This window comes from Lissotriton vulgaris, chromosome 12 (assembly GCF_964263255.1).
Source record: "Lissotriton vulgaris chromosome 12, aLisVul1.2, whole genome shotgun sequence".
Lineage (NCBI taxonomy): Eukaryota > Metazoa > Chordata > Amphibia > Caudata > Salamandridae > Lissotriton > Lissotriton vulgaris.
In genome coordinates, this window is record NC_141700.1 from 285,598,452 (window position 1) to 285,622,209 (window position 23,758).

The window sequence follows — 23,758 nt, forward strand, 5'->3', positions numbered from 1 at the left end:
GTGAAGAGAAACTTCATAATGAAAAAGGAAGCAGAGAGAGAGGCTAGTGAAATTTCAAAGCCAACTGTTAGGGCCCAGTATATGATGATTACTTCGTTATCTATTCAACCTTATCTGACGATAGTAAATAAACCTTTTCATCGGTGGCTCCTTACAAAATTTCGCTTTAATCAAGCTCACTTTCTGCTAGGAGAATACGAAAAATGGTGTAAGCCTCACGAAAGCGCTCCCTGCAAATGTGATTACTTCTCAGATCAGGATTTATTACATTTTGTGTTTTTTTGCCCCTTTTATAAGAAGGGGAGGGAAAAATACATCATACCAATTCTGAGAGGTCAAGAATTTATGCAGGTTAAACCAGCCTTACTGTACCTGCAGCTCATGGAAACCACTTTAGTAAGTTATGGGGTAGCCAATTTCCTGACAATGTCAATCCGATCCAAGCAAAAAAGATTAAGGATAAATAATTAATGGCCGCAATTCATTGAAACTATGATTCTTTGAATAAAATATTAGGCAAATGATTTTGTAACATTTGATCTGTGTTAAATATGAATTCATGAATTGCACGTTTTGCACATTTTTCCCAGGCTGCTAGCACTTTGAACATAGAACTGTAAAGATATTTTTGTTTGCTAATCCTGTAAATTTTGTACACTGTTAAGGCCCTAAAAGAGTGTTAGCATTGTTAATATGATTATGAAGATGTATTTACATGAAATTCTCATTTTTAATTGTAACTTTTTAACTTGCTTTTAATAACTTGTGTCTGTGCGATTGAAAGTGGATCTGTAGCATACTTTTATGATTTTAAAATAATCGAATAAAGTGTTTTTGACTCTGATGTCGACCAATTAATTTGTCCATGGATGGTAATATTTGTTTTCATCCATCCACACTCTGCTTTTAATCTTGTCATCATGGTGATCGCCTGAATAAAATTAACCACTAGGTACCATGCTAGTCAATTTTAAATCACCACTTGTTATTTAGCACACATTTTCTTTAAGCACTGCAACTTTTTCATCTCCCACAGCTCTTGATACACTGCTGTCTGGCTTTCCATCACTGGTGGATCCAATACTAGAAGTTGTCCTCACATTCTTCAATGGTGAGGTACCTAGTGGATACCAGTCTGCATTCTAAAACCCCTGATGATGATGTTCCGCCAACGGGTGGGCTGATGGGTTTACTTTTCCTTTTCTTTGCTCTCCCACACTTATAGTTTATAGATACACTCATTCAGTAGAAAACAGACACTTTCTAGCCACTATAGACCTATAGCACCCCTTTGTGTTTCTTACTATCCTGCCAACACCCAGACCCTACACTGTAACACCATCCGGGAGGAATGCATAAGGCCAATTTTACTATTAAATAGGTTTTTAAATTACTGTTCTTTAGAGACCAAACTCAATATTTCTACCAACTCCCATTCAAAAGATCAAAGGTTAGCACTTATTAAATGTAATAATGTAACCCAATGTTATCCTACAACAGAGGTAGGCCTTGCATTAGTGAAAAACAAATTTGAAAGTTGTTCACTACCTGGGCATGTAAAATGTATATGTCACAATTTTTAAATACAACACACCCTGCTCTGTGAGCTGTTTAGGGCCTACCCATGGGTGACTAATATGTATTAAAAAGGAAGGTTTAGGCCAGGCAAAAGGTATATTTTGCCAGGTCAAAATGGCAATTAAAACTGCACAAAAAGGCTCGGGTGACCCTGAAGAGAGAGCCAGGTCAACATGTGGCCTATGACAGTGATAGCCATTTAAACTGAGGTAATTGCCGCTGACATTCATGAACTTACATTGTTGAGGGTCTCTTCCATATGGAGGCGGAAATGGGACATTTGCTCGTCCTATCTCCACTCGATCCCTCATTTAGACTGCAGGGGAAGACGGAAGATCTATTATAATAAACCCGGTATTTGTAAAGTACAAACTATTCACCCGTAAGGGTCTCAAGGGGCTGGGGGCCATCGGGGATATTAAGTGAGCTATTGCCCAGAGTCACATGAAGCTGAGCTGATCTGACTCTGGTGCTTTAGATCTAACCATGAGCCCCCACTCCGGAGTTAGCCACCCTGGCCGCTGCACCACACCTCTCCCTTTCATTGGTGACGTCATCACTGGCTTTAGGTCCATTGTAAGTGAGTTCCTGAAGACAAAGTCAAAAACCTTTTACTCATTGTTGGTTACACTCACTCTCCAGCTCCCAAAACACAGTTAGCAGGACCTTGGTAGTGGCAGTCTCTGCTTCAAGGCATTTTAAATATAGGAATTTAGTATATCTGGCCAGTCCATCTACTCATTAACACACTTACTACTGGCACAGAATACAACGGCTCAATTATTTGAAGTTTCTCATCAAAATCAACTGTCATCTTTTCTCACACTTTCCTATCTTTAGGAACATTAATTTTGCTTTGATTACAGTCCGTTGACAACCGCTTGGCTTTTTGGTGAGGTAAAAAAAAAATTGGGGTTTATTTATAGCTTGACAGAGGCAAGATAAATGTGACAACTTGGCAGATGTCCCATCCGCTCTATATAGAGTACATTCCTATTTACAGAGCACACGAGCATCCAACAATTTTTCTAGAACCACGTGTACACTTAAGTTGGGCACACGGAACATTCTGCAAGTTTTGGTGGATGCCCTGTTCCCGCCAAATTTGAAATAACCCTTGTTGTCATTTCCCTTACCTCAAACAAACAAAAGGTGATGAAAGGAATTCTTGATATTGGTGTAACCACTGCCAATTGTTCAGGGTAGCATTCCAACCCATCGTTCTTTTGCCTGTCTTGCCACCTCAGATTAGCCCCAGACATATGCAAAGAAGCCTTATGTGTGTGTGATTTCCCTTACCACCATGACTGCCTTGTAGTAGTCTTTGGCTTGCCTACTAGCTCTCTAGGCACTTCCAATACACACATAAACACATGCATTCCTAAGGGATATATGCTGCAACATTTAATACTTTATATAATAGAAGTGTTCACTAACATTGAGTATAACAAAACAATTCCTTTTGCTGGATCTTTCTTTTTTCCTAAATGTAACATACCATATGCCAGTTTGAAAGGCACACCTTTTGTTATAACATTGGTGCATTTTGCAAACAAATGGCTGTTAATAATATCCAGAACATCTGTTTACATTTGGGATTAGAGAACTTGTGTCAGGCTTTAATGAATGGAACAGAAGCTATTGGTTTCTTTCATCGAATAACAGAGCATTATAGCGGATCACAGGCCCTCGGGGATGAGCGTAAGATGTTTGTCACAACATAATGCTAAATGGTTTCATCTCTCACAGGACACTGCATTTTCCAGTTTGTTACTGCCTAGCCTGGACTTGCGTGTCATGTACCCAATGAGATCAATTAAAATCACAGTTTACGTTAATGAATTCATAATTTATATCCATAGTCAATTAAAATCATTGTACTACAAAAACGGAGTACGTAAATACATTTATCATGCCTATATTATTTTCCAAAGCCTATGTAAAACAAGATAAGAAAAACATGCAAATTGAGCACATATTAAATACGACACCAGCCCTATTTCATTACAGAAAATAGTGGTAATCACAGAGCAATTGATCTAATGTATAAAGGTTAAAAGAACTGAAAATAAATGTAAACATTTTCTAAAGGAATATTATCTATGTGGTGAGGTTCTATCACTTTCAGACAATGATATCTCAGCAGCGCCCATATATTTGACAAAACTTGTGTTCATCTGTGAGTGCGGTCATTTGCAATACGGCGCCTTATTTATGAGCCATTTACGCCACTGTTGCGTCATTTTTTGTGACGCAGCGGGGTCGTAAAAAGATGCGCCAACTACACCATATTTACAAAGTGACGCATCTAGGCAAATGCAGCACTTAAACAGCTCTCACAGATCTTTCACTTGAGGACACCCAACGTACATCGAGCACCTTTCCAATTGCCAGAAGTATTACTTCTACCTCTAAAACACATTCCCCAAGATCTGATTTTTGGCAAAAACATTATAAGTGGCATATAGTTTATCAAAAGATCAAAAAAACGTTGAGCTGATTAATGCATGGGCCTTCTTTACAATCATCACCCACTGCAAGCTCCAGCTTGTGGTAAGCACAGTGCCATACACATTCAACTGCGCTATTTAAATTTAAGTAGAGTTGCCACACCAGACGATCTCCCTATCATCTTGGAAGCACCATCTGTTGCAAACCGAACCAAATGCATTTTTAAATACTCACCTGTAAAACCATGCCTCTGTAAATATGACAGTAAAGTATCTAAGATTATATCTGCTGCTGTGCTTGGCTGCTCAACAAAGTCTAAGAAGAAGGTCAGTGGCTCATATTGTTTATCAATACATGCTCTTAGACAAATAATTAGTGTGGTTAATTTACTAACTATGGTAGATCATCTATCATGAGGCTTTTTTTGTATTCATTCTGCACGATACAGTGAATAAGCCTTGATCTCATTGTAGCAGCACTATGGTCTATTACGTCAGAGCAGCAGTAAATCGGAATGGAAGACTCTGCCCAAGTCTGCAGCATTCATCTTTTGAACATCTGCATTCAAAGGCATATCAGAACAAGCATTTGTAAATGCATTAGGTTTCGCCTATGTGATTAATGATAAGCATTTTTTGTTGGATGTTGTAGCTTGCTGAGTAGTTGTACAATATAAGTTACAGAAATTCTGTTAAAGCATTATGGCCTGTTTATTTACAAAAAGGCAATATACTTTTACTAGTGGTAAAATGTAGAAAAATTTAATGAAAGAGGGAAATAATATAATTAATTGATGTAATAGCAATATTATGTGTTTAGAGGAGTTCTGACAAACTGGGCCTGGTGCCACTGCACTTGCTGCTCCATTCCAATCATGCCTCCAGTGTCTGCAAGAAAATCTAATTTGTGACTGCTTTTTTTGTAGTAAAATATAGCAATATTTAGAGTTTAGTTATGACAACTTTTGGCCCCAGTGCCACTGCACCTGCTGCACAATTAAAATCATGGCCCTTTTGCCTGTAAGGTAGCAGCACTTGTGACTGCCTGTTTAGTAGTAAAATATTGCAATATTTGGTGTTTAGAGGGGTTCCTGGAGCTTTGGGCCTGGTGTCACGGCACCTGCTGCACCACTCAAATCATGAACCTAGTGCCTGCACAGTAACTGCACTTATGACTGCCTGTATAGGAATAACATTTAGAAATATTCAATGTTTACTGGGCTCCCTAGAGCTTTTGGCCTTAGTGCCACTGCGCCTGCTGCACCAATCAAATACAGTCCCTTTGAACAACAACTATGCCTACCTGTATAGTAGTAAAATATAGCAATATTTTGTGTTTTGAGGAGTTCTGACAACTTTTGAGTTTGGTGCGACTGCACCTGCTGCACATTCTAATCATGACCCTGTTGTCAGCAAGGTAACTGCATTTATGACTGCCTGTTTAGAAGTAAAATATAGCAATATTATGTGTTTAGAGGGGTCCCCAGAACCTTTGGTCCTGGTGCTACTGCATCTGCATCTGCTGCAGCAGGCACTCACTGCCTGCTAGATAAATTCACTTGTGACTGTCTGTTTTGTAGTCAAATATAGTAATATTATGTATTTCGAGGAGTTCTGACAACTTTTGGGCCCAGTGCCACTGCACCTGCTGCACCATTCGAATAATGTCCCTGTTGCCTGCACGATAACTGCATTTGTGACTGCCTCTTTAGTAGTTAAATATAGCAATATTTGGTGTTTAGTGGAGTTATGACAACTTTGGCCCCAGTGCCACTGCACCTGTTGCACCATTTAAATCAAGCCTCTTTCAACTGCAAGGTAACTGCAATTGTGACTGCCTGTATAGTAGTAAAACATAGAAATATTTGGTGTTGAGATGAGTTCTGACAATGTTTTGGCCCGTTGCCACTGCACCTGCTGCACCATTCAAATCTTGAACCTAGTGCCTGAAAGATAACTGCACTTGTGACTGCCCTTTAGTTGTAAAATATAGCAATAATCTGACTTTAGTGGGATGCCTGGAGCTTTTGGGGCCTGTGCCACCACACCTGCCACACTACTGAAATCATGACTCTCGCGCTTGCTAAATAGCAGCACTTGTGACTGCCTGTTTAGTAGTGAAATATAGCAATATTTGGGGGCTCTTTTACAAGCTCTTGCGCTGCCAGGGCATCACTTTTAGTGACGCACAACAGCGCAATGGACGCCCCCATATATACAAGGCCATGTAAAGTCACCCCGCGTGACTTTACATGACCTTATAAATGTTTTCCTTTCAGGCATAACGCTGCATGAAAGGGGCATTCCATGGGTTTTGCCGTGGGTGTTTCCAGGCAACAGCCTTGGGACCTGACACATTCTCAGATTCACAATATTTTGCAAACATGAGAATGCATCAGAATCCTACGGCGGTGTAAGGAGGCGTAACAATGAGAAATACTTTTATTTTTCCTCGTTTTTCCCTCTTTCTGCAGCACACACAGAAAGAGGAAAATGCCTTGAATGATTGTTTCTTTGCAGGAAGGCGTCCCTTTTGTTGTTGTTGTTGGTGCGCAGGCACAGGAGAGGACTGGATCGCCCTGTATCTTGTAGATACGGCGCATTCCTGCCCTTTCATTTCGACACACAGCAGCGCAGCAGGAAGGCTTGCTGCGTTGCTGTGCATCAACATATTGTAAATGAGGCCCTTGGTGTTTATTGGAGTTATGACATCTTTTGGGCTCAGTGCCTCTGCACCTACTGCACCTGTGACTGCCTGCTTAGTAGTAAATTATAGTAATTTCAGGTGTTTAGTGGGATGCCTAGCGCTTTGGTCCTGGTGTCACTAAACCTGCTGCACCATTGAAATCACGACCCTGTTGTATGCAAGGTAAAGTCACTTGTTTATATTTAAATGTTAGCATTAATCTGGGTTTAGTGGGGTCCATAGATCTTTTGTCCCCTGTGCCACTGCCCCTGCTGCACCATTCAAATCAAGCCCCCTTTAACTGAAAGGTAACTGCAATTATGACTGCCTTTTTAGTAGTCAAATATAGCAATACTATGTATTTAGAGGAGCTATGACAAGTTTGGGCCCGGTGCTACTGCTAGCATAGCTCTTGTATATTAACTTTATTTTTAATATGCAACATTTAGAATTTGATCATTATGTCCAAATATATTAAGTTAAAAAATCAATCCGATAATGCCTACAAAGTGCAAAGAAAGGTACTGAGGCATGAATAGGTAACCCCACAAACGTTCTAAGGCTAAAGCATCTGCTTTCCACAACTAAGTACTAAAAAGCAAACATTTCAGCATACTTTTAGAAGCTGTCTGTCTTTTCCGTGGGAAGAGATCTTATCTTGACAGTGAATGCTGCTTAAACAGTGTGAACAGCTTTAGTAGAAGTATCGTAACTGCAGACAGGGGAAGGTAACAAAACTAACGTTCCACACAAAAGCCAATGAGCACAATAATTGGACAATCAGAACTGGTAAGAGATCCCTTTTAAGATATATTAAATACAAGAGATTTTACGCTTTGAATGCGAAACATAAGAAGGGAGCTCCTGCTTGCCTATTTTGTATGCAGTTTTGAATACACGGCATGTCTCTACCTGTACTTTAATTTGCATTTTCACATTGTACTGCGGAACACTTTCACAAGCTGTCTGTTCTAAAACAGCTTGTGCCAGGTGACAGGAGCTATACTTATGCTTGTCCTTAGAAGGGCTATATGGCATAACCAAGCAATCTACCCATTCCATGGAAAAATGCACACCTGTTTCTGTTTTAAGATTTACCATTCTGCACACTTTACTTTCGAGTTTGTCATAGGAAAATAAGAGCCATGGATACTCTTTACGTTCAATTTACAATTGTTCCCAAGACCAGCAGGCTGGGTGATCAATTTGATCCAAGCTATCTACTACATTTCCATGGAGGAGTATGTGACTGTCTTTGATGACACAGCCATCTAACAACACACCATCTTCAGCACCGACTCTTTTCCTCTTCTTGGGCAGGCTGCCACTTCCACTTGTTTGTCTTGTGACAGACACCCTGATTTGCGTTTTCCATTGGGCCTTCTGATCTGGAGCTGGGGGTCTTGTGTGTTTCTCCACATGTGGCTGGAGCATTTTTCTTCTGCAGCCACTGAAGCATCTACATAAATACTTGTGGAAATACATACATGTTAAAATAAGCACTACACTAAACCTCACAATTTATTTTAAATCCCAGCTGTGGATATGAATGGGGATCTTCAACAACAACATTTAAGAAAGAGACCATGTCAATTTTAATACCACAGTTACACTGTATTGAACTTTAGCTGTTTGATCATGACAATTTAGGTGTGGATTAAAATGTGGCAACACTATACTTAAGGTGCTTACTTAAAAAATATTCTTTCTAAATGCATTTACGCAATGTGATAATGGGGGAATGAAATGCTACATTGTTTGTTTCAACAGGCAGGTCCCAATATATTTGAGGTAATACAGTGGAGAGGCTAAGAACTTGGCTGTGACTCTTTATACCTCTGTGAAACTTGATGTTAAAGTTAAGAAAGGTGAAGACTGCGAAGCTTCTGGACTGGCAGCAACTTATGGGTGGCTGGAGATTTGGGCGGCGACCCTACATTCAAGGAATTTGTGACAACTGTGCTCTACGGCCTATGCAGTGCCATTGCCTTGTCTCCGATCTAGCAGCGAACCTGATCCCTCTCTCGCTTTGCAATACTGTGGTCTAATGAGGGCCCATCTTTCTGGTCTGAGAACAGAAACACCCTCCTCTATTTTCTGGTGAATGTCTACAATAGCAGAATCTGAGAATTCTTTCAACTGAAGGGAATGTTAAATAAAAGGTAACATGAATTCACTAGACAATGCTGATCATTCCTTACTGGTATCTACAGAATGTAGAACTGCACAATGTTTACATTTTACATTATTCTGTGAGAAAGTTTAAAGATCACTGTTCAATAATTGAGCCACGAAGCCCATTCCTGCACCTACTAATAAAGTAGGCACTACTTGAATTGCCAGGTAACCCCCTAGATACTTGCTGCAGTACACATCTTGAAGCAGATGGTAAACGAGGCATGGACCATGATAAGTTAATCAGCTCTGGCATGAAGCATAGTTAGCACAGGTGATGCTATACATAATATTTACATTTAATTTAACCTTGTGCCTCGCTGTTTTATGTTTTCTGTGTTGGGGGCACTGTTCAAATGTCAAAGCACACTTTATTCGATTTTGAAAAAATCATAAAAGCCACATACAATACATATACATCAAAATCACAATTCATTTATATACAAAATTCAGGAATGACCATAATTATTGGACATTATTTGGCTCATAGAATTAAAATCCATTAGAGTGATACCATATTTACAATAAAATGTTCAGTGGAACCCGCTTATTTCTAATTCTAAAAGCTTCCGCTAGAAAACTGGCAACACTGAAAGTGATGTAAACATTGCCCAACATCTGGAGGTAAATTAATGCAGGTCTGACTTGAATAAAGCCAGCCTCCCTCAAAACAGGTAACAAGTGTTTTTTCCTAGCGGCGGTATAGAGCCCACAAAACATCATGAAATGCATGGTATCCTGTTTTGAGAAATTGTCACACTCACAAGGAGGGGCGTCTTCTGGGTTGTCCCATGATAGATGGCAGCCTAAAGAAAATTGAATCAAATTAAACCTAAATCTGACTAATAGCATTCTATGAAGAGGTCTTGTGACGTATTTCAAATATGGTTTCAGAGAGGGCGTAGTAATTAACATAGAGTGTATTCTTACAGATGGTTTCATTAATTCTTTCTCCTCTCTATTAAGACGGGCTCTATCCATAAAATGGACCTTGATCCACTTTACATCTTCTCTCCTGATGTTAGATGGAGTTGAAAAAAGTTCTGGTCTACCCAAGGCAAAAATGTATTTTTTAGATACTTCAGCCAGGGTATTTTCATGGCATGGTCCAAAGAAATGACATCTTCCAGAATAAGATGATTCAAAGTTAACTCTGGATTTAGACATATCTTTGCCCAAAATAGGAGAGGTGCCAGGTTCAGATTATCTGCAATGTAGGGCAGACCCACTTCCTCATGAATAGAGAAGGTGGGGGTCGATTTGGGAACTGAAAGCAATTGTCTGATTATTCCGTTTTCTACCCTTTGGATTTTATCTTGGGTAGCGTAGCCCCACAATGCAGCCCCATAGGTGGCAATGGGAATACACTTTGTGTTGTAAACCTTTAACAATGCTTCCATCGGCCTAGCCCCCAACCTTTTTGTAAAACCCAACAGTGCAGCTGTCGAACGGGCCAAGAATAGACTCTTCGCCTTTATCTGAGGGACCCAGGATTTTAATGGCAGAGTCAAGGAGGGAAATAGGTCTGTGACACCCCGGGTCCTCACGTTGTCCCTTTTTAAAGATTGGTACTATAATGGAGGTTGCCCAGGTATTGGGGAACACGTTTTTGTTTGCTGCCCTAAAAACTTTGGTTAAAACCTGAGACCAAATTATCGGGGAATGTCTGTATAGGTCTGCAGGTACGCCATCAGAGCCCGGCGCCTTGTTTTTTGAGGTCTCCAAATTGGCCTTCATCACCTCCTCCTCAGAAAACTCTACCGGGGGGCCGCCCTAAGGACCAATTGGCCGTGCGAGGCTGTGCTATTCTTGTCCCTATAGACGTCTTTGAAATGAAGGACCCACTTCTCTTCCGGAATAACGCAGTCAGTGACTGCGTTTTCTGATCCGACAAAAAAAGGGTGGTTTATGGTCTCCCAACATTTCTTACTATCTCGCAAGACGTCGATAGAGAGAAGTTTGTCCCACGCTTCACTTTTGATTGCATCTTTTCTCTCCTTTAGGGTCAGTTTATATTCCCTCCTTAAATTAGCAATAAGAGCCTTGTCCCTTGGTATGACTTTTAGCGCCCGCTTCAAACGAGTGTTTAGTCGTGAACAGTTTGCGTCAAACCACTTTAAGGAACTAGGCACTCTCTTGGTGGGCTTAACTGTCAGGTCCCTCGATATTTGGACACATATCGTTTCAAATGCCTGTATGATTGTTCGGTTAGGGGCCTCTTGATTTAAGCATGTTTCTATGTCTCCCTCTATTTTAGGCAATAAATTTGCCATAAAATCATCTGGGATTACCTTGCCCCACTTGAGCCGCCTTCTCTGATCTGTAGGCACGGGTACCGCCTGCCCATGGGGGCGGCCCCCTCCCTCGCGTTTAAGGTCTCCCCAGCACATTACCAATAGCACGGGATTGTGATCACTGTAGGCTGAGGGGATTGTCCTATAGGTTTTCACCTTGGTGTTTAGCCCAGGAGTGGTAAATATGTAATCAATTATGGAACCTGGAGGCGTTCCTTTATAGGTGGGGACTCTCCCCCCCCACCTGTATTAAAAGATTCATAAAGGTTAAAACTAGCCAATAATGCTTCCAGCGCTTCGCCTGATTTTGTATGTTCAAAATGGGGAATAGATACCCCTAAAAGTCCCACATGTTCATCTATATGACAGGGGAGATTACATAAATGGGTATTAAAATCGCCCATCACAATGAGCTCAAAGGCAGTGTGCTTATTACCCCTGTAGTTAAATAAAAATTTCTCTAGGGGTGCAATGTGACCAGTATCCATTGCCCTCTCCCAAGAATTATAAAAATTAATTAATAGGATGGAACAGTTCGGTGAAACCGTCCATTCCACAATCAAAAGGTTAGAGGAGCCCGACTCCAATTGCTTAAATGACCCCGCTAAATGTAGAGAGAAGAGGAAGATTAGTCCCCCCTTCGCTCTCCCCTCCACACTGGGTATCGCTGGTACAAAAAAGCTAGCAAAAACATCTAGCCAGGTGTTTACTGAGGATTCCCAGGATTCTTGTATTGCTATCACGTCATGGGAGGAAATGTAGTTGACCCAATACGGATCTTCCCTCTTCACTCTCATGCCTGCAACGTTCCAACTAAGGATTTTACATAGTGCTTTGTCCTCCTCCTGCAAGGTCCCAGTTATCGGAGCAACTAGTGTAATGGTAGAATTACTAGAAACTCGCCTATACTCAGGTCTATTAACAGGGGACCCCGACCGTCATTCGCAGTCATCCAGACCGGAGAATGCTTCAAATCTATTAGTTGTCTCCAAAGGTGTAAAAGGCAGCAAGTGGTCCATTCCCCTATTTCCTTGCGGGTGGTCTGAGCTTCTGTAGATGTTCCCGTGCCCCCTATGAGGTACGGTGTTCCACCCGTAAACGTTTTTTGGCAGTATGAAGTTAGGGGCCTGCCACATATTTTGGTTGTTATATGTTATGGGCGGATTATTCAAAAGGCCAAAAGGCGCTTCAAAAGGCATCATGGGAGTCACCTGGGATCTTGGATAAAAGTAGGTCAGATCACAAGGAACAATGGTTGAACCAGAGGTCCCTGGCATCCAGTTTAGGATGTGTCTGACCGCACTTGGGTCCCTAAAATTTATAATTACTAAATCACCCTCCATATCTTTCACTCGACTCCCCAACCAGGAGAGCCGCCGGACATGTACAATCTCTCCATTAATATTGCATGGGAGCGGTCACTGCTCGATAACACTGAAGATGCATCAGTATCACTTACAACAGGGGTGCCACCACTCCTTGTATTTGAGGGTACTTTTTTAACCAGATAATCAAATCTTCTAGCAAAGGTGTAGACCCGTCCTGTACTATAATCTTTCTCGTCCCTTTTAAGTTTATGTGCTTTCCTTTTCTTAATCTCCATCTGCAGGTCATTCAGTTTCTCATCTAGAACCAAATAGTTCTTAACAGTAAGTTCTGGTAAGTTCATCTCTTTTATTTCATCCTCAATTTTACTAATCTCTACGAGTAGTTTCACTATCTTCCTTTCAGCATTGTCAATAAGGATCTGTATAAGGTTACGTGAACTATCATTCAGTTCTTTTTCCCACCTATCATATAGATCTGGTTCCAAGTCCTCATACGTTGGTATTATATGTGATCTTAAACCACGAGGAATCCTATTCAGTGTCAAATATTGTTTTAGGGTGGCAGCATCCCACCATTTGTTTAGCTCAGTGCGTTTTAATAATTCTAGTTTTACGAATTTGGCTCTTAAACCTTCTTTCTTAGTACTTGCTGGGGGGCCAATCGCTTTCTTGATGGTCCCTCCCGCAGCCAAGTTACCAAACAGTGTCTCAGCCTCTTTGTCTCTATTCATTATCAAACCTCAGCGGCAGCTCTCTCACCATAAATTATAAAAAGGGATTGGTAACGGCTATCAGGAGCGCACAGCACAAAGTCAAGGTTCATGTAACAGAACAAATTATCAAGTAGGTGCTCAGGAAGAGGTGGGGGGCTGGTTACCACAGTCCCCAAGGCAAACCTAGGTCCAAACAGTAATTGTAGTCCTCCGAGCACTCAATATTATCAAAAAAGAGTCTTTATGTAGTTTTCATTCTTTTAATGTCCATTCTTCATCCAAATCAAATCCAAATTTCCATTAAACGATTGCTTGCAGCCAACGCGCGTTTCGTCAAGTCCGTGTAGGACAATTTTGACTTCCTCAGGGCTGCAACCCAAAGGATTACAATCAGTCTCATTCTTCCAAATAAAAGTACAGAGCAAAGCAATTCATACATTGTTTGCATATTGCTGTAAATCATACAAAACAAATACCGTTCTAACCTAAGTTTAGGTCCAGTGTATATTTACTACATTAACACACTATTCTCACAAGAAGGAATATATTTACCAAAGACATAAGCTCAATATTAATTTAGAAAAAAAAACTATTTCAAACCATCAAATTTCATACGGGTCATGTATACAGTGTGATAGGTTTAAGAATGTGGTTCCCGAAAACGCCAATAGTTAACAGGTCATATGTAAATAACTCACCTAGCTAATGGTAATTGTCTACCCTCGGACCATCCAAACGAAATTCCTTAGAAATTTGGTCAATTTCCTTCTCTACACGTTCTTGATCTATAATAAAGATTATTACACGTATAGTCGTATTGACAATACTAAATCGGTAACAATAGGTAGGTTTTACAGGCTAGGCGGTATAGATTGAGTCCACCTGTTTAATTATTTTATGTTCAATATATGCACTCACCATATAGTGGTAGGATTATTGTATGTGTCTCCAGCGCGTATATTTTTGTCCAAAGTCCTCACTTATAATCAGAATTTCAATATATTATTCCAATCAATTCCTAAAGTGAATTAATAACTGTGTCAATAACAGTCTCTATGAGTTATTTAGCCCAATACATATATTTGTTATGTGTACCTCACCTTATATTCCAGTATCTGTAAATATGCGTTTATTTCACTGTATCTTCAAAAATCCTCCGTGTTAAAAAGGATCAGTGACACGAGTCCGTGTCTAATAAAAGAAAAGTACAACGTGTTATCCCCAATTGTTAGCTCTAAAGTTATGACAATATCACTGCACTGCGTCCGTTTTGCTCACCGTTTAGTCAGTATCGTAGTTTTCTCTATCTGGCGTTCCGCGCGGGCGCCATCTTCTAGTGGCAATTTATAGTAAAATACATGGGCGACATCTTGTAGTGTCAAATATACCCGCAAAGCGGCCAATATGTTAAAGTAGTTCTAGACTCGCCATAGATTCGATATTGTTTCAAGAAATTATGACAGTATCCCTATTCTCTGTCCGTATGCTCATCGTTAGTCACTTTCATAGTACTCTCAATCCGGCGTTTCTGCGCGGGCGCCATCTTTTAGTAGTAGTTCGAAGTAAAGTAAACAGTAGACATCTTGTAGTGTCTAAGTACACCCGCAAAAGCGGCCAATATATTAAAGCGATCCTATACTCGCCATAGCTAAGATGTTGCCACAACTCATTACTTACTGTTAGTCTCACACATATTGTGAGAGTGCCAACTAGGGCTTTCGGTATAAGCGCCTTTTAAGTGAGTTCATCAAAGTAAGCGCCATCTTATAATGTCTACGTATACTTGTACAGGTAGTTTAGGGCTAAACAAATACTAGTCCCCCCATAATCAAGTAGACACCCGTGACGATTATAAATCTGTGTTACCGTCTTAAAAGTCAGTCCTAATATCATACAAGTCATTTAGATAAATTCCCACCCTTTGTGGCTAAATGCATCTTAATATTATTATTCTCTAGTCCTGTGAACCGCTGGGGTCCTCAGGTTAACCACAATCTTTTCCCTTTTCTTTGTTTGTCAACATTCATGCATTGCCTAAAATGTCTACTCACTCTAAGCGTAAGACATAACGAAGGGGCAGTGGGTTCAACAGTATTATTTTTAAGATTCAGTTGTAACTTACTCTTTGTGGAGTACTGGGTTCATGTACTCAATCCAAAAAACTATTTTCTTCAATCATTCCCTTTTCAATAGAGTATGCAAGTTAGAGAGAAAATAGTAAATACTAAACATAAACAGAAATATAGGCACCAACATTGTCAATTACAGTTTTCATTCTACTATTCAAAAGTCTTCCCTTAATTACCAAGATAGAACTCATACTCATGATCTACATTAAGACCACATTCAACCGCTTTCAGTCTAATCAACCAGAGTACTTCTCGTTTCCTCAGTGCTAGTACTCTGTTACCTCCTCGTGGGTCAGGTTTTATGTGGTCAATTCCATGGTAGGAGAAAACATGTTGATCCTTAGTTTCAAAATTCTGAATTATATGCGATGCAATCGGATATCTTGTGTCACCATTCTTCAATGCTCTATAGTGTTCAGCAATTCTGTCTCTGAGCCTTCTCTTGGTACTCCCTACGTAGATTTTACCACATGTACAAGAAATCACATAAATCACGTATGTTGTATCGCAGTTGATGAACATGCCAATAGTATATTTGCCAGAATTGTTATATTCAAAGCATAGTACCTTTTTCATTGCCCATCTACAAGATATACATCTACCGCATTTGTAGAACCCCTTAAAACTGTTCAACCAGTCAGTTTTATTCTGTTTAGTCGGGTAACTAGGACTTAGCATGTTCTTAAGAGTCGTTCCTCTCCTAAATGTCACACTAGGTCTGTCATAGATGTATGGTTTCAAATCATCATCTATACAAAGCAGGTGCCAATGTCTGTTTAGAATAGAAAATAATTTAGAGCTGTCAGTTCCATAATTAGTTATTACTCTTACTTTCTGGTCAGTTGTTCTACCATCCTTACTGTCTCTTATTAATGTAGTTTCTCTTCTCACCTTCTTCACTCTTGATACAGCTTTGGTAATCACATTCTGTCTATATCCTCGATTAAGGAATCTAGATGTCATGTCTGCTATGTTGTGCTCAAACTCTCTATCCGTTGAGCAGTTGCGTCAAGCTCTAATTAGTTCCCCATATGGTATGGCTCTTTTTTGATAGTTAGGGTGACAGCTCTCAGCATGTAAGATTGAGTTACAGCTTGTAGGTTTTCGGTACATTCGACTATGAATCTTTGTTCCCTCCACATGTAACTCTACATCCAGGAAAGTGATTTTCTGCCTATCATAAGTGGTCGTAAATCTCAAATTATACGTGTTGTCATTCAGGTAGTCAAAAAAACCTTTAAGTTTCTCTACTGTTCCCGTCCATATCATCAGACAATCGTCAATAAAACGACCCCAGTAATGTATATATGGTGTCCATTCAGTTCCCCCAGGGCCCCAGATTCGCTCCGCCTCGAACCAACCCATAAATAGGTTGGCAAAAGACGGAGCAAATCTAGAACCCATCGCCGTCCCAAGTCGTTGTCTATACCACTGGCCGTCAAACAAGAACACATTATTTTCCAGTACCAACTTCGTCATATGTAGTAGCATTTGGGTGTGATCAAACATTTCAGCTGGTCTTACACTGAGAAAGTGGTCCAAGGCACGTATGCCCATGTCGTGATCAATGATGGTATAAAGGGATACCACATCTAGTGTAACTAATAGCATACCATCTTCCCAAGTGATATCTTCAAGTAGATTCAGTATATGCTTAGTGTCTTCTATGAAAGATGGTAAGTTATAGACATATTGTCTCAAAAATAGTCAATGAATTCAGATAGTCTCTCCGTCGGGCCACCAATGCCAGAGACAATAGGCCGTCCTGGCGGCTTGTCTCGGCATTTATGGACTTTGGGGAGAGTGTATAAACACGGTGATCTGGGTGTGCTCAACTTAAGGTAAAGGTATTCGTCATGATCTAATAGTGTTTGGTCATACCATAGTTTAATTTCATTGTTAATTTTAACCGTTATGTCAGGAATGGGGTTGATAGTCAACTTCTCATAGAACAAAGCATTATTAAGTTGAGAGTGGACCCCATCATTATAGTCAGTGGTATTTAATACAACTATATTCCCACCCTTGTCTGCATTTCGTATCGTTATAGCTTTATTGTTCATAAGCTCACGTAAGGCTTCTCTTTCACCAAGTGTAAGATTATCACGAGGTACCCTAGTATCCCTACATTTGGATACATCAATTACTTTGTCTATATCTGTGCAGACCATCTTAAAAAATGTGTCAATGGTGTTCCCTGGGATCAATTGTGGGGTCCATTTGGATTTCACTTTCAATCCACTCCCTTCCCTCTCAAATCTAGATATTTCAAGATCTTCAATGAGTGTTTGCATTGTGACCGGATCGTCTTCCCTTTCAGTAAGCGATAAAAGAAGTTGAGTATCCTTTAGTTCCTGTATAGTGATTTCACTCAAAACTTTATTAGAAGATTGCTTATCTTTTGCAGGTACATTGGCAAAGTATTTCTTAATTTTAAGGTTTCTAACAAATTTAAAGAGATCTATTTTGGTCATACACCAGTCCAAATTTGTTGCTGGACAAAAACCCAAACCTTTTTTTAGAACAGTAACCATATTCTCAGATAATTCACAAGAAGATAAGTTGATCACTTCTATGTCACATGCAATGGGTTCATCATTCATTGTCATTCTTTCCATGATCTCAGGCTCCTTATTCTTGCGCCTGGATCTCCTACCCCCCCTACTGCCTCTCCTTGTCTTTTTGCTTGTGTATCTCGATTCCTCATCTCTAGGTCCCGATTCCCCTTCCTTAATCTCTGAACCTCCCCAAAAAAAGTAGTATTCTCTGTAGTCGGGACCACCTCTGGTGCATCTCCATTTTCACTGCTCGATAACACTGAAGATGCATCAGTATCACTTACAACAGGGGTGCCACCACTCCTTGTATTTGAGGGTGCTTTTTTAACCAGATAATCAAATCTTCTAGCAAAGGTGTAGACCCGTCCTGTACTATAATCTTTCTCGTCCCTTTTAAGTTTATGTGCTTTCCTTTTCTTAATCTCCATCTGCAGGTCATTCAGTTTCTCATCTAGAACCAAATAGTTCTTAACAGTAAGTTCTGGTAAGTTCATCTCTTTTATTTCATCCTCAATTTTACTAATCTCTACGAGTAGTTTCACTATCTTCCTTTCAGCATTGTCAATAAGGATCTGTATAAGGTTACGTGAACTATCATTCAGTTCTTTTTCCCACCTATCATATAGATCTGGTTCCAAGTCCTCATACGTTGGTATTATATGTGATCTTAAACCACGAGGAATCCTATTCAGTGTCAAATATTGTTTTAGGGTGGCAGCATCCCACCATTTGTTTAGCTCAGTGCGTTTTAATAATTCTAGTTTTACGAATTTGGCTCTTAAACCTTCTTTCTTAGTACTTGCTGGGGGGCCAATCGCTTTCTTGATGGTCCCTCCCGCAGCCAAGTTACCAAACAGTGTCTCAGCCTCTTTGTCTCTATTCATTATCAAACCTCAGCGGCAGCTCTCTCACCATAAATTATAAAAAGGGATTGGTAACGGCTATCAGGAGCGCAAAGCACAAAGTCAAGGTTCATGTAACAGAACAAATTATCAAGTAGGTGCTCAGGAAGAGGTGAGGGGCTGGTTACCACAGTCCCCAAGGCAAACCTAGGTCCAAACAGTAATTGTAGTCCTCCGAGCACTCAATATTATCAAAAAAGAGTCTTTATGTAGTTTTCATTCTTTTAATGTCCATTCTTCATCCAAATCAAATCCAAATTTCCATTAAACGATTGCTTGCAGCCAACGCGCGTTTCGTCAAGTCCGTGTAGGACAATTTTGACTTCCTCAGGGCTGCAACCCAAAGGATTACAATCAGTCTCATTCTTCCAAATAAAAGTACAGAGCAAAGCAATTCATACATTGTTTGCATATTGCTGTAAATCATACAAAACAAATACCGTTCTAACCTAAGTTTAGGTCCAGTGTATATTTACTACATTGACACACTATTCTCACAAGAAGGAATATATTTACCAAAGACATAAGCTCAATATTAATTTAGAACAAAAACTATTTCAAACCATCAAATTTCATACGGGTCATGTATACAGTGTGATAGGTTTAAGAATGTGGTTCCCGAAAACGCCAATAGTTAACAGGTCATATGTAAATAACTCACCTAGCTAATGGTAATTGTCTACCCTCGGACCATCCAAACGAAATTCCTTAGAAATTTGGTCAATTTCCTTCTCTACACGTTCTTGATCTATAATAAAGATTATTACACGTATAGTCGTATTGACAATACTAAATCGGTAACAATAGGTAGGTTTTACAAGCTAGGCGGTATAGATTGAGTCCACCTGTTTAATTATTTTATGTTCAATATATGCACTCACCATATAGTGGTAGGATTATTGTATGTGTCTCCAGCGCATATATTTTTGTCCAAAGTCCTCACTTATAATCAGAATTTCAATATATTATTCCAATCAATTCCTAAAGTGAATTAATAACTGTGTCAATAACAGTCTCTATGAGTTATTTAGCCCAATACATATATTTGTTATGTGTACCTCACCTTATATTCCAGTATCTGTAAATATGCGTTTATTTCACTGTATCTTCAAAAATCCTCCGTGTTAAAAAGGATCAGTGACACGAGTCCGTGTCTAATAAAAGAAAAGTACAACGTGTTATCCCCAATTGTTAGCTCTAAAGTTATGACAATATCACTGCACTGCGTCCGTTTTGCTCACCGTTTAGTCAGTATCGTAGTTTTCTCTATCTGGCGTTCCGCGCGGGCGCCATCTTTTAGTGGCAATTTATAGTAAAATACATGGGCGACATCTTGTAGTGTCAAATATACCCGCAAAGCGGCCAATATGTTAAAGTAGTTCTAGACTCGCCATAGATTAGATATTGTTTCAAGAAATTATGACAGTATCCCTATTCTCTGTCCGTATGCTCATCGTTAGTCACTTTCATAGTACACTCAATCCGGCGTTTCTGCGCGGGCGCCATCTTTTAGTAGTAGTTCGAAGTAAAGTAAACAGTAGACATCTTGTAGTGTCTAAGTACACCCGCAAAAGCGGCCAATATATTAAAGAGATCCTATACTCGCCATAGCTAAGATGTTGCCACAACTCATTACTTACTGTTAGTCTCACACATATTGTGAGAGTGCCAACTAGGGCTTTCGGTATAAGCGCCTTTTAAGTGAGTTCATCAAAGTAAGCGCCATCTTATAATGTCTACGTATACTTGTACAGGTAGTTTAGGGCTAAACAAATACTAGTCCCCCCATAATCAAGTAGACACCCGTGACGATTATAAATCTGTGTTACCGTCTTAAAAGTCAGTCCTAATATCATACAAGTCATTTAGATAAATTCCCACCCTTTGTGGCTAAATGCATCTTAATATTATTATTCTCTAGTCCTGTGAACCGCTGGGGTCCTCAGGTTAACCACAATCTTTTCCCTTTTCTTTGTTTGTCAACATTCATGCATTGCCTAAAATGTCTACTCACTCTAAGCGTAAGACATAACGAAGGGGCAGTGGGTTCAACAGTATTATTTTTAAGATTCAGTTGAAACTTACTCTTTGTGGAGTACTGGGTTCATGTACTCAATCCAAAAAACTATTTTCTTCAATCATTCCCTTTTCAATAGAGTATGCAATGTTAGAGAGAAAATAGTAAATACTAAACATAAACAGAAATATAGGCACCAACATTGTCAATTACAGTTTTCATTCTACTATTCAAAAGTCTTCCCTTAATTACCAAGATAGAACTCATACTCATGATCTACATTAAGACCACATTCAACCGCTTTCAGTCTAATCAACCAGAGTACTTCTCGTTTCCTCAGTGCTAGTACTCTGTTACCTCCTCGTGGGTCAGGTTTTATGTGGTCAATTCCATGGTAGGAGAAAACATGTTGATCCTTAGTTTCAAAATTCTGAATTATATGCGATGCAATCGGATATCTTGTGTCACCATTCTTCAATGCTCTATAGTGTTCAGCAATTCTGTCTCTGAGCCTTCTCTTGGTACTCCCTACGTAGATTTTACCACATGTACAAGAAATCACATAAATCACGTATGTTGTATCGCAGTTGATGAACATGCCAATAGTATATTTGCCAGAATTGTTATATTCAAAGCATAGTACCTTTTTCATTGCCCATCTACAAGATATACATCTACCGCATTTGTAGAACCCCTTAAAACTGTTCAACCAGTCAGTTTTATTCGGTTTAGTCGGGTAACTAGGACTTAGCATGTTCTTAAGAGTCGTTCCTCTCCTAAATGTCACACTAGGTCTGTCATAGATGTATGGTTTCAAATCATAATCTATACAAAGCAGGTGCCAATGTCTGTTTAGAATAGAAAATAATTTAGAGCTGTCAGTTCCATAATTAGTTATAAATCTGTGTTACCGTCTTAAAAGTCAGTCCTAATATCATACAAGTCATTTAGATAAATTCCCACCCTTTGTGGCTAAATGCATCTTAATATTATTATTCTCTAGTCCTGTGAACCGCTGGGGTCCTCAGGTTAACCACAATCTTTTCCCTTTTCTTTGTTTGTCAACATTCATGCATTGCCTAAAATGTCTACTCACTCTAAGCGTAAGACATAACGAAGGGGCAGTGGGTTCAACAGTATTATTTTTAAGATTCAGTTGTAACTTACTCTTTGTGGAGTACTGGGTTCATGTACTCAATCCAAAAAACAATTTTCTTCAATCATTCCCTTTTCAATAGAGTATGCAATGTTAGAGAGAAAATAGTAAATACTAAACATAAACAGAAATATAGGCACCAACATTGTCAATTACAGTTTTCATTCTACTATTCAAAAGTCTTCCCTTAATTACCAAGATAGAACTCATACTCATGATCTACATTAAGACCACATTCAACCGCTTTCAGTCTAATCAACCAGAGTACTTCTCGTTTCCTCAGTGCTAGTACTCTGTTACCTCCTCGTGGGTCAGGTTTTATGTGGTCAATTCCATGGTAGGAGAAAACATGTTGATCCTTAGTTTCAAAATTCTGAATTATATGCGATGCAATCGGATATCTTGTGTCACCATTCTTCAATGCTCTATAGTGTTCAGCAATTCTGTCTCTGAGCCTTCTCTTGGTACTCCCTACGTAGATTTTACCACATGTACAAGAAATCACATAAATCACGTATGTTGTATCGCAGTTGATGAACATGCCAATAGTATATTTGCCAGAATTGTTATATTCAAAGCATAGTACCTTTTTCATTGCCCATCAAGATATACATCTAGATATACATCACCCTAACTATCAAAAAAGAGCCATACCATATGGGGAACTAATTAGAGCTCGACGCAACTGCTCAACGGATAGAGAGTTTGAGCACAACATAGCAGACATGACATCTAGATTCCTTAATCGAGGATATAGACAGAATGTGATTACCAAAGCTGTATCAAGAGTGAAGAAGGTGAGAAGAGAAACTACATTAATAAGAGACAGTAAGGATGGTAGAACAACTAAAAGATGAACGCCAGATAACTCGTAGAGACTGTTATTGACACAGTTATTAATTCACTTTAGGAATTGATTGGAATAATATATTGAAATTCTGATTATAAGTGAGGACTTTGGACAAAAATATACGCGCTGGAGACACATACAATAATCCTACCACTATATGGTGAGTGCATATATTGAACATAAAATAATTAAACAGGTGGACTCAATCTATACCACCTAGCTTGTAAAACCTACCTATTGTTACCGATTTAGTATTGTCAATACGACTATACGTGTAATAATCTTTATTATAGATCAAGAACGTGTAGAGAAGGAAATTGACCAAATTTCTAAGGAATTTCGTTTGGATGGTCCGAGGGTAGACAATTACCATTAGCTAGGTGAGTTATTTACATATGACCTGTTAACTATTGGCGTTTTCGGGAACCACATTCTTAAACCTATCACACTGTATACATGACCCGTATGAAATTTGATGGTTTGAAATAGTTTTTGTTCTAAATTAATATTGAGCTTATGTCTTTGGTAAATATATTCCTTCTTGTGAGAATAGTGTGTTAATGTAGTAAATATACACTGGACCTAAACTTAGGTTAGAACGGTATTTGTTTTGTATGATTTACAGCAATATGCAAACAATGTATGAATTGCTTTGCTCTGTACTTTTATTTGGAAGAATGAGACTGATTGTAATCCTTTGGGTTGCAGCCCTGAGGAAGTCAAAATTGTCCTACACGGACTTGACGAAACGCGCGTTGGCTGCAAGCAATCGTTTAATGGAAATTTGGATTTGATTTGGATGAAGAATGGACATTAAAAGAAGGAAAACTACATAAAGACTCTTTTTTGATAATATTGAGTGCTCGGAGGACTACAATTACTATTTTTAATGGATTCAATGGAACGACGACGGTCGGCTCTT